General features: G+C 35.8%; 1 protein-coding gene across 3 annotated transcripts in view; it reads left to right on the top strand.

Moving 5' to 3' along the window:
• LOC120625468 (protein kinase C and casein kinase substrate in neurons protein 1) overlaps nucleotides 1-19,513 on the top strand; it is a 145,609-nt gene that overhangs the window by 15,957 nt on the left and 110,139 nt on the right. For all 3 annotated transcript variants that reach the window (XM_039892551.1, XM_039892553.1, XM_039892552.1), the window contains exon 2: nucleotides 5,410-5,491. The gene's annotated coding sequence lies outside the window, so the exon portion shown is untranslated. The remainder of the gene's footprint in view (nucleotides 1-5,409; nucleotides 5,492-19,513) is intronic.

Genomic DNA, 19,513 nt, shown 5'->3' on the forward strand with positions numbered 1-19,513 from the left:
ATCAAGTAGGTAACAACGTTCAATACGCTAAGGAGCTAACTATAAAATTGCTAACAAGTCAAACTTCTTTTGCTCAACAAAGTATCTTGGTTTTACTCCACGAACTTGGACCGGTTGTGAGCAGCAGTTCCCTTCGACTCTTGATGATGTCTATTCTGACGATGATGAGTTTCAATACTCTAAATCACTGCTGGATATCGATACTTGATTTGAACTGCATTTCCAAACTTCAAGGTCAAAGTTGGTGCTTAAGTGGCTTACTAAGACTCGCTTGATGTTATCCTAGTTTGGATAAACAATAACGGCGCTTTGGGGTAGTAACAAGTTATTTTGTAACTGCCTTTTTTGTGGCTTCCTTCAAATCATTACTGGATTCAGCACCAACCTTCTTCTTTCTGCCCCGCGATAATGTTCCCCTTACCATTTGTTCTTCTATTATATTTTGCAGTTATTGAACTTCACAAACAAGTAGCTTCTTTCCTCTTATATTTTCTTTAGTACTATAGTATATATTTTTCACCACTTTTCGTTGTCTCTTCTTAGGAGTACCACAATCCTGTCAAATTAAATATATTGGGTACATTGTACCCAAAATATTTCATTTGCCAGTTCTCCGTACGCTGGTCTGTCGTTAAGTCAGGTTAGTTTGATATTATTTGTAGATTTTTTGTATTATATATATGTAAATAGCAGTCCAACAAAAAAGCTATTAATAAAAGTGCCGTAGCTTTGGAGTAACGCAGTATTTTGTAACTTTCTGCATTTGTGAGGTTATGTCAGTTGAAAAATATACTGACGTATATAAAGTTCCGTGTTATAGCATATTCATATTTGTGTTATCTGGGATGTCTAAGGTAACTAACAAGATAGATCACAACTATTTATTTCTTGGTACATATTCAAAATTAACTTTTCATTAGTTTCACCGATCAATCTCTTTCGTGCCTTCACCATCTACAAGACATTGGCGAAGTACCTCATGCCCAGTTGGCACAGACAAAAGTCATAAACAAGAATTGAAATATGCTGACGTTAAGCCTCATTTATTAATAATGGGGTTTGAGGTAAAGCGAATACGATTCATGTTTTAAAATGCCTAGAATGCGTTATGCGGAGTATTAATACAGTGTATTGTAGATCTGGTTCTTAATGTCCGACATCGACACCTCAGTATAGAAGCTATGTTGGTCGCTTACTACCGTGTCCAGTAAAGGTTTCCTCGCCCGTGCTCACTGCACGTTTGCTCTGACGAGGCCGCGTCGTCCGAACTCTGTATGATTAATTATCATCCTTACTCTATAGCATTAATGTGAGGAAATGCGTGGAGTTCAGGCCATCTGTTCTCCGGTGTATAGTTAACCTAACTGTTATGCGAGATCGCGTGTCCTCGAGCAATGACCATTACTAACGACGGATGCCGCTCCAGAGACGTTAGGGCTGTCGATAAGATTCTAATGCTCTTGTATTCATTTAATAATCGACTACAATCACTCATTTCTATAGTATTGAGCGTGTTAGTTTTATATATGATGCGATTGAGAATCATCTTGATTTAGAAGAGTTTCATAATGAAGATAACATAAATTTTTTTAAATTCCATTTTAAATATGCATTCGCTATCGCGCTTGATGGAGTCCATAGATAATATACTACAAGTTGTAGTGCGATGTAGTGATTCTAAACTCTAAATCGATGAGCGATAAGACACAAATATGGTACACTAATTATCTCATGATAATATAGTGATACAATCACAATGGATTCAATAACTACTGTCTAAGGAGTTGTGTATTTGCCCTAAAAATTGTATTATTGTAGAGGTGAAGCCTTTTTTAGACAGAGCTCGTATGGGGAAGTACTACCGCCACTCTTATTTCTACTTGGATAACGTCACGTCACGTCACGTCTTAGGATTTTAATTTTGGTATTCTATATATATAAAAGAAAGTTGTGTTAGTTACACCATTTATAACTCAAATTTTTATTATTGGCTGGACAAATTTTAATGATATTTTATATTTTTTGGATTTCTCTTAGACCGTAATAGGTATTGAAATATATATATATATATATATATATTTCAATATTAGTATTAGTATTGAAATATATATATATATATTTCAATACCTATTACGGTCTAAGAGAAATATAAATATATATATATATATATATATATATATATATATATATATATATATATGTATACTTATTATATTGAAATATATATTGAAGTATAGCAATCATCAAAAAAAAAAGATCCGTGGTACGAAGTTCGGCGGGACAGCTTGTTTTACATAGAAGAATTATACAATCTTTAGTATTTATAAGATTGTCTTTTTTATTTATACCCATAGTTCGTATATTGTATAGTATTTTATTTGTTGTATATAAGCCTAGTTGCCTGAAACTATAAATAATAATGATAATAACTTAAATAGATCAAAATTACCTTTCACGTAATGGAGTCCATGCCATAGGTCCAAGTAACTATTCCACAAAAGATACAGATGATGTAGAGACCCTAGCATCCGCTATTACGTGTAAAGTGCCGCATAACCGCCGCTGGGCCGTCATTCTGTCCCCGAGATCATTAGTCATTCTTGTGTTTAGAGGAATTTTGGACAATGGGTTCACTTTACTTATGTAGAGAAAACCGCTTAGGGCACAATACGAAATTAAATTATATAACTTGTCATATTATTCCGAGGGATTACGTTTCTAAATAGTACCCATTATTATCTTCGTCAGCTGTTACTCCCAGAGCCTTCTATGGCTATCCTTGAATTAATTATTGATCGTAAGATGTACTTCGAAAAATAAAAAAGTGTGCATTCCGTTCTGTTAACAAATTTTAGCCCTGGATAACGAATTCAAGGCTTTTTATTCCACTACAAGTTAGCCTTTAACTACAATTTCACCTTTGACTACAGTTTCACTTGCTGGTGTCTAAGATGGTAACGGGTTCTCCCGTAACGGGCTAAGGCAGTTTTATTAAACCCAAAACACGAATCGGTTTTACGCGACAAGTCTTCGTATATTATGAAAATTAAGCTTAATTTGCTATACTCCGCGGATAGCAGGAGTATCTGTATGGTGCTATTTATATTTTCTTCTGTTAAGATTATTGACTTTACAATTATTCATTGTAAAGTCAACATCTCCTGAGGATGCTCCGTTTTCGGAGCGAAACGTGCGTGGAGGATACATTGCCGAGAATCTGTTTGGTGTGGAGTATACGGATTGAAGAAATTATAGATTAAGTACACCATACAGATTCTTCTGCTGTATATTATAGATTTCCGCAAAGTAATGCCTGCTTCTATCAAATATGGCATGTCTTCGTGACATGTTCCTCCCACCAGGCTAATTAATTATTATATTAAATCCAAAAAAATCCCGTGTGGTAAGCATTTATATTGTATATATATTTTACAAATGATATATTCCCGACCGTCCTTCAGCACGCAGATGAATCCAAATGAAATGTCCGTATCTTTCCCCCCTAATCACTAAAACCGGTGTATTTAATCTCGTTCATTAGCTTTCGAAAATGGATCCTTTTAACCCATGATTTAGATGCGATTTTTGTGTGACGCAAAATAGATACTTAGCCGAACAGATGAGGGTTGTCCAAGGTCGTTCATTGTGTAGATCCGGTAAGTCGCCCTGCACGGGTTCAATAGGTATAGACGTAGGTATTATAAATCATTAGCTATATATAACCTCTTGTCTCTTATAAATGCGGGGATTTTTTTGTTCGAACACATGTTAGCGAGACAGATATTACCAGTTAGTTAGTAACGAAACATCTTAAATTAAAACGTACTTGAAATGACGTTTTGGACGTCTATCACAATGTCTTCTTTGTAGGATTTCATATTTTACTGGCTTATGGCTGCCGTCCATCATATCAACTCAACTCCGACTCGACTGCAATAAAAACATATGATTCTGAGCTTTATGTTATCCTAATCCTAACTTAAGTGAAGGAAAACATCTTGAAGAAACCTGCATGCCTCAGACTTCTCCGTTATGTTGTCAAAGGTGTGTGGCGTCTATCAGTTCGCACTTGGCCAGCGTGCTGGACTAGGGCCTAAATCCTTCTTATTCTGAGAGAGGAGACCCGTGCCCTGTAGTGGACTGGAAATGGGTTGATAATGATAATCCTAACTGTCCTATATTATATGCGATAGTGAGTATGTTTGTTTGTATGCTTACACGCCTTAAATACTAAACCAATCATCATGACATTTTTCATACAAGTTGCCAGGTGTTCAGATAATAGTAATTTAATTAACATCAAAAAAGGAATCTCGCCAAGAATAGGAAAATATGTTTTAGGAAATGACAAACAGAATTTATTGACAACAGCTAGTGTGTCATAAAGAGTAGTGCGTTTGTGGCAGTAGTTTATGATCCCGGGAAGCTATCATAGTTCAATAGGCCTGGCATCTTTCCAGACCTACTGTGACTTTACACTAATTTAAAAGTCTAGACTTTCTGAATTCAAATAAACCAATTATTCGACGCTAGGATATTATTATAATATTAAGATTTACATGTTCGCTAAATTTTGAAATATTAATTCGACTGTGAGATGGTGATAACAAAAAAAAAACCTGGCTACGTTTGAGGTAAGCGTTTCTTAGACCAAAGCGCGTTTGGAACCATCCTAGCTTTAGTTTTAAGTTAATGAATGTAGTTATCACCATCACCTAACATTAGCGTTAAAATGTTATAGGTTTGAACGCTTTATAAGTGCCTGTGATAAGGTCTACAATTCTACATGAATAAAACATTTTTAAATTTTGCTTACAAAGACAGAAGTGAGTTGATCGTGGTATCTAACTAATATTGCTGTGTGGTTTCATGGTGTTCTCTTCGAACTGTTTTTGTTGTGCAACTTGAAATACTTAGTTATATTATTTTATATTAACTAAACCGTGAACTGCGTCATCAGTTTCAGTCAAAGTATAATGCGGTCAACTCTAATCTTTTACAAGTTATCTTAATATTTTAAATCACTAATCTGCAATGTTTGATAAATTTATTAAGTTGTAGAGCTTGTATGTTTTTATACATTGATCGCAGCATCGACAAATCTTTTGACTATTGAGAGGTCATATTGTGACCTATTTATTGTTCAGTTTGTTGTTATAATTTGAAGACTTTGAATTTTTTTCTTTCTTACTTTGTGACCCCATTTGAAGCGGTCATAGCGGCGATAGCTCCAGTGAGCAGGACTTCAACTAAACTTTCGGTACTCAGGTTATAAGTTGTAGAACAAATGTTATTCATTATAATGCATAGTACTGCCCCCCCAGTAGAAAATTTAGCGCTTGACAAAAGCCTTTGAAAATCTAAATTACCAGTCACTTCTTGGCTCATGTTTGACTCCTTTTGTTTCAGATTAAAGTGTAAGTGCATCGATGAGACGCCGCTAGTGCCGGCACGAGTACGGCCGCCGCCACACTGCGTGGTTTACTTACTTGTAAGTTTCAATATTTGTATACCTAAAGCTTAATATATAAAACTATTGCGTATCATTTGTATTGTCAATATTTTTATCAACACTAAATTGTGGTCATTCTACAATACCCTTCGCACACAGGAAATATTATTTACCATATGCGGAAAATTGACAATAATATTGACGTGTGTGTGAAGAAAATCTCCATTAAACGACTTATTGACACTTGGGGGGGTAGGCTTTCTATAACTCTTACTGGAGATTTTCTTCATTTTATATCATCTGCATACCCTGTGCATACCCTCTATGCACACAACTATGCGGTCAGTCTAAGGATGCGTCCACATGTGCGAATATGTCGCGCGGCGCAGCGCTATACTATGCTAGGCACTCACTGTAAACGCGCGGTTTAGCGTGCCTCTCAAGCAACCCACTGCACAACCTTGTCCAACCTACTTGTCCTGAGCGTTGCGTCCGGCTTACGACCAATCACAAGACACTTGATCGAACGCGCACTTGTGATTGGTCGCATGCCGGACGCAAATATGTACGCTGATGGTAAGATTTCAGGTTTAGTCTTGCCTTTATGCGCTCTGGTATTAAGTGTTTTTCCTTGCCTGTCGGGTCTTAGAATAATTGTATCCTTGCAATTCGCAACGAAATCAGTGCAAAGTGTGTTTAAAAACTATTATAAAGTAATGAAACCTCTAAAAAATTTCTAATGCTTCAATTTATTGTTTGTTTACATTATTTTAAAGCGTTGTTTACATTACACGACAGGTTAAAATTGACTACGAAGATCCTTTTCACTGCGGTTCTTTTCGTTTTCAAAGTAGAGATAAATTATGCCATTCTCACAATGTAGATTAACGCAATAGTAAACCTAGGTAACAGTAACGCAATAATTAAGCTGTTAGATGTAGTCTGTATAGACAAGTGCAGAGTTCGTGAACCATTGGCACGCATATAGAAATTTTGCGCATTTCATCATTTGATTGTAGGAATTGCCGTGATTATAGAAAGATCAGTATTTATAAATGCTATAGATTTATATATTAACTATGTAGTAGAATTTATATTATCATATATTACTTTTTGTTTATTAAATTAATAAGACATAACACTGGCTACAAACGCTCTTTGATGTGTCATGCGTGAATTTTCATCTTTTCTTTTTTAGTTATGCAAAAGCATAGGTATACTATAAAATAACCAAGAATGTTAAGCTTGTTTAGTTTGCTACTAAGTGTTCTAAGTCATCTTATTCTTTGCTAAATTTTAGTAAATTTTATGTCCCTAAATGCATCCCTTTAACTTAATAGCCGTTTGCCGCCATTTTTTATCTTTTCTTGGCAATTTCTTTCATTTGACGCGTAGGTTTACCAACTAAAAAAAGGTTTACCATCACTAGAGTGACTGCCAGTTGGATATATTTCAGCAACGCAAATGGCAGTCGCAATCACAGGTATACCGGTTCGATAGTCGACATCGAGAGTCTTTGGAATGTATAGGTACTTTAGTAAGTTTGTAGATTACAAAATTATTAATAGCTATGCGAAATATTGTAACATTTTATTGGCCGCCGGATACCTTATTATCACAGACCCCTCCCGTACGCCCCCTAATATTAATTTCTCGTTATCCCCAAAATTTTGCGCAACTCTCTCTCTTCTCTTTTTTAAAGATTATTTTATGCCTATAAATAGAGATAAAAAATCATATTTTAATTCCTTTGTTTTTCGAAGTTAAATGGTTTGTTTATAATCGAGATTATTATTTTATTAAATCCACTTTAGACTAGTATTTTTGTAAAACAGTAATTCTCTATGACGCAGTTCTCACATTTCGCGGAAGTTATTTTTTTTACCTTGATTTTTAAATACTATTATATCAGGCATCAGCCTGATCTTTTAAAATTACTGTAATTATTAAAAGCCTATGTTACTTCTGGATAAAATAACTTGCCAGTGGTGAAAGAATGATTAAAATCGGTTCAGTAGTTTCAAAGTGATAGTTAAGTGGTACAGTTTATTTAAAAAAAAGAATATGATTCTCAGTAAAATAGCTTTAATTCGTCGTAAAATATAGTATGTACTTTCAAATGATATAGGAGACATAGCTAAGGTTGTGGATTATTTAATCTAGTACAGTAGGCGTTATCTTTGAAAGTGTATGTTTCGTTGTAGTTTTTTATTTTTAGAATAGCACCTGCCGCAGTTAAGAAAGCGTTACAAAATCAATACATATTATAAATTAATATATAATATAGAAATCAGTTATCCGGACATAACTCACAATTAAACTACGGAACGGCGAATCAGAAAATGGTGTCAATCGGAATCATTCGTACATTTGCCATTATAAAACATGTTGTTCGAAGAAATTAAAAAACGTCATCCGAGTGAAATTTACCTGCTGTAACATTTTACTATGGCTGTCTCCGAAAAGCAACGCTTTTTATTATGGTATCACAAATTTTAAACCTTAAATACCTTAAAATAGTTATCCGTTAATATTATAAATTAGACAGGGTATATTAGATTGTCTCTTACCTACGTTTGGCTCAAAACCCTACTGCCCTACTGTCGTTGGTCTAATGGCTAGCAAACTATACGATTCTCGTCTCCACGATTCTTGGATCGGGCTTAACATTTTTTACCATGAGGTTAGGAGATTGGTGATGTACAATCTCGTTCTCCAGAGATCCGCTTAAACTGTCGGTCCCAGTTATTAAAGTTTTATTAAAAGCCCACAACCCCCCTTTCAGCAGCGTGGTGAGTAATTGCTCTTAACTCTTCTTGCATTAGAAATAGGAGGTTTGTGCCCAGCAGTGGGATGTCAAACGCCTGATGACTAAACTGTGGTCAACGGAAATCTTTGACCTTTTCTCTCACGCAAATAACGTTCAAGTTTATAACTGAGTTTATATATTGAGATTAGCTCGCACAGATAGAAGTTATGATACAGCTTTGCGACGCTTCACAATATATAATGAAAAGGGCTTACTTACTTATCGCTAAGTAGCAATCGCTGCCAGGCAACCTTAGGATTAGAAAAACTAAAAAGAAAACAAAAAGGTGCACTATTAAAACACACATACCATATAATCTTGAATTATGACCCGCGTTTCCTTCCACGGATAATTTGTCACCAGGGCCGGTACGTAATTTGTTAGATTGGAGCGGCCGGGCTAACCGTCCGTCAGCGTCTCGTGAATTGGACGTCCACGACCGAGAATAGCCTTACGATTATCTCATAGACGGGGGTCGTTGCTCCAGACTAGTTATGGCTTTGTATGAATAAAGTGGCCTCGCTGATCTTGTTACTACCTCGCTGGAGGGGTTAGCAATGTATGAATGCAGATCACGAAAGCGGTACCGGAGTTCCTTACACGGTTCGTACTAAAACTGTCAAGTTGGTGTGTTCTATGAGCAAGTTCTTAGAGTCAAAATCATCAACGCTGGCCTCCTCACTCATAGGAGAGACTGTTTTAGGGCATAGACCCGCCATGCTGCTCCAATGCGGATCGGTGGGCTTTAACGATTTTTATCAAATATCAGTTATACTAACCTTAATATGTATGGCCCGATCTGGGAACCGAACCTAGGAACTCGTGACTAAATTCGAGTTCTAAGTTCTTAGTAGCAGCCAGGAATGAGAAAATAAGCGTTTTTCCCTCCTGTACTAAGTAGAGTATGTTTAACACTAGGCCCAAATTATTTAGCATTTTATACTAATAACAAGCTCTAAGCTAACAGCTTTTATACAATAAAATAATTTCCTCCTATCGTTAAGATTCAGACAGTTATTTAAGTGTACGCAGTGCGTTTACGCATTTATGAAGAAACACCCAACTGGACTTACTATAATAGTTAATGCAGTTAAGTGTTTCCTGCAAATATGATGATTTTAATATGATATCGGTTGCAGGGCTGCTTGCACCATTTAACGACGTGAAGGTATAAGGCCTAAAGAATGGAGTAGGTACAACAGAACTCAGTGCTATTGATCTATTGGAGCTATTATTTCGGGCAGGGCAGGAACGCTATTGCATAGTCTGAATGTCTTTTCGTCTCGGATGGACGGACACGCATAAGAGCCGGATGTTTGGTGTTTAGTTTGGGATCATGTATTGTACTTCCAAACCAGGTACCCGCTTTCTTGCTAGTTTATAACGCGGGCATGCAGCTAGTAAAACATAACAGTTGTCACTACAGCAAAAAAACTATAGTTATGGTGACAGATCTTACTGACAATAATTTAGTTAAATATGTTTTTTTTTCAAACCAAAAAACATGAAGTATTGATAAAATTTAACAATCGCCACTACAAGAAATAATACTAGAAATAATGAATTAATTGATAATGGTTTAAATATCGACCCGGCATATCTTTAACAAACATTACGATAAACTTTAACCACGTTAGATATTTAAACCTATTAGTTCTAATTAATTACCATGTAATGTAATGTAAGTTATTTATAAATCAATAAAGTACTTATTAATAACTCAATTAAAGAGTTACTTATTAGCTTATTTATTATTATCAGCTTTGGCCTGCGACTTTGTATGAATAAAAAAGTATCTCTCGGTTTCTTTCACAAATCTTTATTCTAAAATTCATGTCGATTGACGGACATGATAGATGGACAAACCAACGAACACACTGTAGCAATTCAGTCCCCTAAGTTTGTATGGTAAAATTTAATTAAGCAGATATTATACGCTTAGGAAGTCGGTCGGCAACTGCTAGTTAATAATTAAAAAATAATAAAAAGCCTATTATATTTTTTCAAAACTTTAAAATACTTATTGGATAAGAAGCAGGCGTTGCTTTCGCAATTACATGACATTAGAAAATTAAGCCTGATTGGCTATACTCCGCGAATAGCAAAAACATCTGTATTATAATTTCTTTAATCTGGAACAAGTGTTATGAGCAATTTAACAATTATTCATTGTAAAGTCAAAATCTCTTGAGGATGCCCGATGTCGGGGTAAAATATACGGTACAGACAGTACATTGCCGAAGATATATTTGGTGTGGAGTATAAAGATTGAAAATAATCGGTATGAGTATAGCAAGTTAGGCTTATTTTTCATAGTACAATATCTAATGTTTTATTTTTAATATTACAAACTGATTTACTCAAAATTTACCTTTTAAAGCCTCCTCTACCACTGCCACTTTAAATAGTGTTATTGAAGTTTATGTCGAAAACTTGGCAGTGGGGGAGCATAGCTTGGAGTACCAATGGACGTTGGGGTCCCAAAGTGCAGGAGTGGCAACCCACATACTGGAAAACGCAGCGTTGGTAGACCACCCAACGACAGACGACATCCAACGAGTCGTTAAAAGACCTTGGCGTGGGGAAGTCTACGAAAGAACCACGAGTATAGCTATACATCAGGCGTTTGAAATGATGATGTGTCTTCGACTGTGTGTGACGTTTGGTTACTTGGACTGGAGTCAACTCAGCGAGTACCGCGACAGCGGTATGAAATCACATCCGGTGACGTCAGAAATAGGGAAGTCAATTTGTATAACACCTTTTACGATCCACCAAAATGGATAACCAATATTATGGACCCTTGTCCTTAATAGAACAATGCTACATCGAATATTCTATTGGGACCTATATTTGGACCTAAAGTTTAGGTCCAATTGTCTCCCATATACGATGTACTTAATGCAATTTTCCACTTTGCGAAGTAGCTGGGCGATATAACGATGTGACGCTCGTTTTTTAATTATAATAACCCCTACATACATTTTAATATGTTAATCTGTTTGTAAGTATGTTTATCCGTACTAATTTTTGTAGGCTGTTTTAATTTTGACGGAACTTATTCTATTGCAAGACGTATCGTTGATCACATTTAAAAGCAAGAAACGGGAATACACTGACATGGTGTAGATAGCCTGTAGATAGCCATTATCAAAATACATCTGGAGGTACAATCTCCAGCTTCAGCTAGTGTTTAAAAAAATATCCCCGAACTCCTTTCGTACCTTGCTTAGGTAATTGCTTGTATTGTATTTGTATAGATATTGTTGAGAAGACGCCTACCATTACCTAGAGTGGTACTGTTGAAGATTCCAGCGACATTGAGCTTGGTGGATTCCCACCTTGATTAATACGTATGGAAGACGAAGTTAGGTACGCTGACGGTTCCTATATACCAAGTCTCTTTCGACTCTATATGCACTGTATATTTCTCTTCGAACATACGTTGTCTTTTAATGATCTCATTATGGCAGAAGATTAACATTACCTGGATTTATTTCCTTGATCGGGCAAAGATGGTTCGGTTCGGTTTTACTGGTCGCAAAATGCTCAGTATCAGTCCGGAGTTAGGGTAGTTTGTTACTAGGGTTTTGAATGTCTTAGTCTGAAGCCTAGTTAACCGTGTTTTGCGCTTTGAAGAAGGATGCCTATGACCACCAGAAGCACTTTAAAAGCCAAGGATGATCACAGATTTGAGAACATACAGAAACTTCGTTCAGCCATGATTGCATGCAGTAACTGTGTCCAAAAACAGTGAAACGCCGCGCACGTCTCACTCCACTCTCGCGGAATGTTGCTAGCTCACAAACTTATTTCCATTTTTGCTTTTTATGGTATACGTTTAGAACGGTAGACAAAAGAACATAATCCAGCGCTGCCCCATCTTTTCATACCTGGGATTGCCCAACGACTTTTGATCTCCCTGCTCGGACCGTCACCTGGTTGGAGAATCTGGACCTTGACTTGTAACTTATTAATTTGAAGATAATATCAATAATTTAAACCGCTTATTCGTAGAAAATTCCATACGACTAAATAAGGACGGTACAGATAAAATATTAGCTGTCAACTGCTAAATGTTATGAAGAAGAACTAAACGCCTGTTCGAGTAACACTACTGAAGTTTAGTGGTTTTTGATGCTTCAATATTAATCGTGTACCTAGTTTCTGTATTTTCTTAATTCTGTGATGATGATGATAAATGCGTAATGACAAAGAGATGAATTCACTGCCCGAGCAACGTACTCTTGAACTTCTTCTTGAAGTCTTGATTAGCATGTCACCTGCGCACTTCTTTACATATTCATGAGCGTCCATCTATTAATAACAATGACTTTATCATGCAAGTCAATGATAGTTCTGTATCACGTAACTTATATTATTACAAGAAAATAAGTAAAGAAACATTTTCTACAAGGTTTTTTTTATTGTTTGAAAAAAAAATGATGTACGTTAATTAAGCTAACAGCAAATAACTGAAAGGCATACATATAATCATACTTTCCTCAGCATTTTCAAGTCGGTGTCGAATAAATTAATTTCCTAACTATTTCAAACAAAAACGGATTTGATAAAAGTTAATTAAGCTAAAAGCAAATAATTAGAAGGCATAAAAATAATAATACTTTTCAGCACTCAGCATTTTCAAGTCGGTGCCGAGTAAAACATTATTTCCTTACTACTTATTAAACGACACACTGAACGGGACACACCCCTTTTCATGAAATAAAATGCATCTCCTGACATAGATAGTATGAACTATTTGTCGCACAACCAGTCTGGCAATCGGTCACGCAATAGTTTTCGATGTTTAGACTATCATTAAAAAGCGCACCAAACATTTAATCGTAGGACTATTCACCCGTCATTAGTACTCAAAGGATATTGTTATTTATTCATTAGTAAGAACAGTCGCTATAATCACTGCACGGCAAGCGATAGATACTCGCAGTCACGATTGGCCACTTCGTGAGTGAGATTCCACATTATTTTGTTGTACGGAACGGTTTTATTACGATTACATACATCACCCTTAGTACAAACTTGGCTTCACATACGTTAATAGTTTTCGATTATTGAAACAATAAATGTAAAGATTATTTTTGAGCACAGAATTAGGAGCATACAGAAACCGTGTACACGATTAATATCAAGACATCAAAAATCACTCCTCATTAGCAGTGTTTCTGGAATAGGCGGTTAGTCACTTCATTCCAATTAGAAGTTGACAATAATTATTTTACATGTAATGTTCTAAACGTTTACCATGAAATAAGAAAATGCGTAGTTGTTAGCAACGTTCCGCGGGTATGAAGTGAGACATGCGCGGGGCGATTTAACTGTTTTTGGACACATGCATGCAATATATGTAGGGTTCTTTATGTTCTTAATTCTATGTTTTTGAGCATTTCTTCACTAATACGGAGAGCATATTAAACTGTCGATCCAGGTTGTTATAGTATTAGAAAAGTGTGCAGGGTCTCAATTCTCCAGTCCTGTAAAAGAGGGTCAAGAGTTAATGCACCTATAGTGGTGAGGCGCCATTCGAAGTCGAATTACCATGAGCATCTTCCTATTGCGTGCTTCTTTGCATATTTTAAACAGATCTCCATCTATTAAGATATGAAAGACGTTATGCTAGGAGTTATGAGTAAGATCTCGTCATAAACTTTTCTCAAGAGCGTACAATTTCTGCTCGTATACTCGTATTATATGTCCACGTGTCCATGAATACTGAAATAGTGTAAACTCAAAGCAAAATGTACCTAATGTAACTAGTTTTACCGTCATTAATTCTTTAATCTTTTTATTTATTTTGCAAGCGTTACACCAAGGGCGCTTGTTACAGCTTTAAAAACAAGGTTTTACTCTTACGTTACAGAGTATCGATAGTCGTAACCGATCTTATACTAAGGGTTTTGTGTGCTAATAAGACGTTTGTATTGTCTGTGTCGCAGTGCTCGGATACCGCATAGCGAGGCGTGCGTAGATTTGCATACTTCTATTCCTTATGGATAACGAATATTTTTTGTATTTTGTCTTGTCTTAACGTTAGTTTGACTGCGCAGAAAATATATTGTCGAAACCGTAAAGTCCATTTATCTTGAAATCTGGAAAAGTTCTGCCGAAACCGGCTGTCTTTTAAATTAGTCTAGATTAATGCGAAGTCTTGTACTTGTAAAACGTGGCACCGCCATTGCGTAGATAAGGCGGAACAAATAAACAGACGAAAAATTTGAAACATAGTTAAGGGTAGTCTAACAGCATCAACGCACAGATCAAACCGCCGTACTAATTTTGGCTGGCACTTGGCTGAAATTTGGCATACCGAATTGCTAGTTTGTATGAAAATCGAACTTAGGTAAGCAAAACCACGTGCCAAATGAAAAGAAAAGCTAATAAGAATTCACTGAAAGTTAAATGAATTTTCAATTATTTTTAAATTGATGTAGACATAAACATTTATTTGAAATGATGGTGTAGCAGGGGTGGTATTTTTACTGAAATAAACACAAATCTCCATAAATCTCTTCCCGAGAGATGCATTATAAATAATGCTGCCTACTTTGCCTAGCTCGTTGCTATAAAGTGTGTTGGTTAAGGAGTTTTATGTTACCAAGTAGTCCTAGTACCTACGTTTATTCACCTTATTGTTACACCATACCTTTTATTATCGAAATCAGTACATCTCGTTGTTATGTGCGGAGATGGTAGCATTTCCTCAATCATTTAAATATATAGATGTCACGTAACCGATGTTGCTGTAACAAACGGCTTATTGCGATAAGACCGCCTTTGCGCATTTTTATTTTTCTTGTATTTCTGTTTCCAATATTTATTATCTTTATCCCGTAATTGTGTGCAATAGAGAATTTTTCTATCTATCTATCTATTGTTACTGCAAACTGGTATTTGGATGCCTTTTCTTGTGACGCTATTTTAAAGCTAACAAACTTTACGAAAATACATATATTACAATACATATATGGTATTTAAGTAGAAATTTTCAAGATTTTACATAAAAATCAACTAAAAAGTATTGGATAGAAGCAGGCGTGATATACTATGAAATACTATGAAAATTAAGCTTAATTTGCTATACTCCGCGAAAAGCAGGAGAATCTGTATGGTGTCATTTATAATTTCTTCAATTCTTAAACTCCACACAAAACAGATCATCGGCAATGTACCCTCTACGCACGTTTTGCTCCGAAACAATTTAAAAATTTACAATGAATAATTAATTGGTTGTTGTCAACAAAAATTTTTTAAAGATCGATTCAACGGTTAAGGCTAACATAATTTTAAACACCTTTGAAAACGTGAATGGAGAACTCTCAACGTTAAAGCAAGTTGAATTGCTTAAAATTAAAAACGCACATAACTCCGAAAATTTAGAAGTGCGTGTCGGGGATCGAAATCAGTCACCCCGTAATCGAAGCCGAAGCTTTTACCACTGTGTTATCACCAAAAAGCAAACTAAATATAATTCAATTAGAAAAGTCGTAGGCATACGCTGTGCTGTACGGGCAACATAGATTTATCACGTCTGCGTGTATAGCTAAGTACGTAAGGGCGTTCGCGTGAAAAACATCTGATAGTGTCAGGTTATTTTCGTACGCGCGTCGTCAGTTGTGCTTTTACGATCTTTTGTGAGTGTCCGAAAAGATTTAAATAGATCGTGGATAGCATCATTACAATGTGCGCTCGTTTTTTTACAAAGAACTAGTTGTTCACAATGATTTCGTCTCCGTAAACTCTGGATCATTTAAACATTGGCCACTCGAATACGTATAGGCGAAAACTATCCCTCCTGTTCGCATTTTAAAAAATTGTCGAAAATAATTTACTTCTACGAGTACATGCCATAAAAGGCAAGGTTTTGGACTAATGAGGACAACGGAAAATTATACTTTAATGTAATAAATACCATTATTTATGTCATAGGAGTATTTATGATTACTTACCAGTTAAATAACGCAGCTCATTCGCCTTTTTATCTTCCAACTTATATTACATCACACAGGCTGAAATCTTAATTAATAATTTATTAATTACTGATTAATATGCCAATGTCTGAATTTAAAATAATTTTCTCATGGTAAAATAATCATTACAAGCAGTTCAACAGTTCCAGATTGTATTTATTACGAGAAACAAAGAAACCTTTCTGTTTATAATTATAGGTAGGTTGGTAAAGAGGCATTAAAAATATGCGTAGTGCTTTGTCCATAACGTACTGTTCATTGATAAAAGAAAAATGTATAATTTTAAAACCCTCTCATCTCTCTCTCATTATGGCGTACCTTGCCTATAAAGCCATGGGGTACTAGTAAAATTATATATGCTCTTTTATCAACATTATCTAACGCGACAGATATAATCACATATATTTATTTCCTTCAAGTGTAAAAAACACTACTTAATGAAAATATAAAATTGATAAAAAAGATTTATTGCCAAATTATAGAATGCAGTCGCAAGCCTCGCCACAATTCTATAATCTGTATTTAATGTGCTCGCAAATTATCGCCGCTGAACATATTAAAAGTCGTAATTTTCCGCACCGGCAGCCGTAATCGTTACAAGTTACGATATCGCGAACTAATTGCTTGTGAAGTGAAAGTGACGTAATAAAAGTGTTTACTGCACTTGCTCCACGCCCGCCGTTCGTGCTCTCAGCAGACTCGCGTATGCTCCATCCGACCGCAGCACAGCATGGTCAGGAGACATATTTTTCCTCGGCGAATGGACTACATTTTATCAACTCTTCGAGCATTGGCGCACAGGTACAAATAATATCCGAATCCGAACAGGGGTGAACTGCTTGGCAGGTGGACTCGTAAATTTAATCCCACGTCAGGGGGATCGGGGGAATAATTTTTTCTCCTGCCTAATGGATAATTAGGCAGGAGTGAATCGAATAAATGAAATATTTCGATCATCCCACGGCGGATTTTATACTTACTTATATCCAATAATGACATAGATTCGTCCCGACAATTTTTCCGTTTTGTCGGAACTGATAAAATATTAAAAAGATAATTTATGGTATATACCTTGTTATATAATAATGATTGGTTGGGCCGTTCACACTTTATAACATACACGTAGTTTATATTGACCGAAATCCGGCTGTGGAATCCTATTATCGTCACGGAAGAACTGCGAAATCATATTAGGGATGCCAATGCAAAATTTATCGATAAGAAATATATAATTCATAATAATAAAAGGACACCCAACTATTTTTTTTTTTTTTAATTTATAGACGAGCGCTTGACTGCAATCACACCTGATGGTAAGTGCTGATACAGCCTAAGGTAGAGCGCGCTTGCCTAGAATATGCCTATTCACTCTTGATTTGAAGGTACTAATGTTGTAAGAACTGGGGAAAATGGAAGCTGTAAGAGCATTCCAGATCGTAGCGGTGCGGATCAGAAACGAAGATGCGAAGCGCTTCGTACGCGTCCGCGGCATATCGACCACGTAGGGATGCAGATCCTTAAGGTGCTTCGCGGTTCGATGGTTAAAAGGCGAGGGGGGAACTAGATCAAATAGTTCTTGAGCACACTCTCCGAAATATATCCTATAGAATACCGAAAGGCAGGCAACATTGCGACGATGTTCTAACTAATATCTGCATCTCAAGTCATTGTTACCACATCCTACTGGGATAAGTCGCAATTTTTATGCTCCCTACCCCTATCCCTCCCTTTTAAAATACTACCTTCGTATTGAAGTAAGAAGATTTTTTTATGAGGATTTTTTAGCAAAAGTAAAAAACGCAGTGTATAGAATTGAAGCTTATTTCAGTAAGCATTCATTAATTAATTCGATAACCAACGAGTCTTTCGTATCGATCCTACTGTTTTCTGTATCCAGTGTAAATACTCTCTTCTTCTTGTTTTAATGCCTCTCCGTTACTCAAGATCAGCAATCATTTTTTTAAACTTCTCATCGTCCGAAGCTATATTGATACTTCATAGCCAGGGCTTCTTTCGCCTTCCTAATAGATTTAGGTGTCCAATAAAAATAGCCCTTTTTTAATGACATAAGTAGTAATGAGATTAGGTGAAACAGCGGCGATAATGAATCTTTTAGCCTATATCGTTCTATTACTTACTATCGATATTATAGTCACTGTCCCAACACTAGCCAGCCTATCCCAAATCAAGCTAAGCCGAGCGTACCGTTACACAGCACGCCCACCGCTTCCAAGGCATTTTGCGTCCACTATACATTTAATACTACTTGGATTACATTTTAGCCTTTAACACATTTGTAATAGATGGGATTTTGCAATGTTATGCTTTATCGATAGTGCAGTTGTGCCGTAGATATGTTATATGGGTGACAGGTAGGATAAAGGCAGTGTGACAGGTATTAAATTAACCAAAAGATTTTTGGTTGGAGGTCAAAGCGCCTTATTTTGGAAAAGATAGAAAATAGCGTAGTTTGGCTCCATTCTTCTCTAGTGTCAAGTCAAACCAAATCTTTTAAAAATTAAAAATATTTAGTGCTATTAACAAATGACAATTACATTTTATTCAAGTTACAGACATCGGTCGGGAAATGATTAGTTTCTTCATTTATGTATTTCTTCGTTTATTAAGTTCGTCACCAACTTCACATCGGAAATAATCAATTGTATTACTTATTTTAGATTAAAAAATGTATTGATAAAATGTTCGGCTACTATATTTATATTTATTAAACACACCATGGGAGCGATGCTAAATCTTTAAACCTGTAGAAACAATAATGAGTGAACTTTACTTAAAAATGATGGCTTTTAATTAAGCTATGAATACCCTACAACTAGCCGCTCTAAACTAAGTTAAACTCTCTGTCGTCACGTAATAACAAGTGTTATTATATGGCGATTACATGTGGATTCTCATTGTCGGTGTGTGCTCAGGTGGGGCTTTTCAATGTCAGTATAATATGTTAAATGTATTGGTGTGTGTATATATTATACAATTTGTTAATAACTGTTATCTAAGTCCGTGGACTTGAATGTTTGTATGATAAAATAGTTAACGTATTTATTGGGTTTGAAATAGACGACTTATGCATAAGCGTATAACGGAGATTGAAGAGTGGTTTTTATTTATGCCACTATCCCTTTTCCCTGACCGAACCAAACGCCGTAGGTATTTATTGCGTTTCAAATAGACGACTTACCTATACTTAACGTTTAGCGTACCAGATGTCAGCAACCTTTGTGTTTACTATTCACGTCATAACGA

This window comes from Pararge aegeria, chromosome 7, assembly GCF_905163445.1.
Source record: "Pararge aegeria chromosome 7, ilParAegt1.1, whole genome shotgun sequence".
Taxonomy (NCBI): Eukaryota; Metazoa; Arthropoda; class Insecta; order Lepidoptera; family Nymphalidae; genus Pararge; species Pararge aegeria.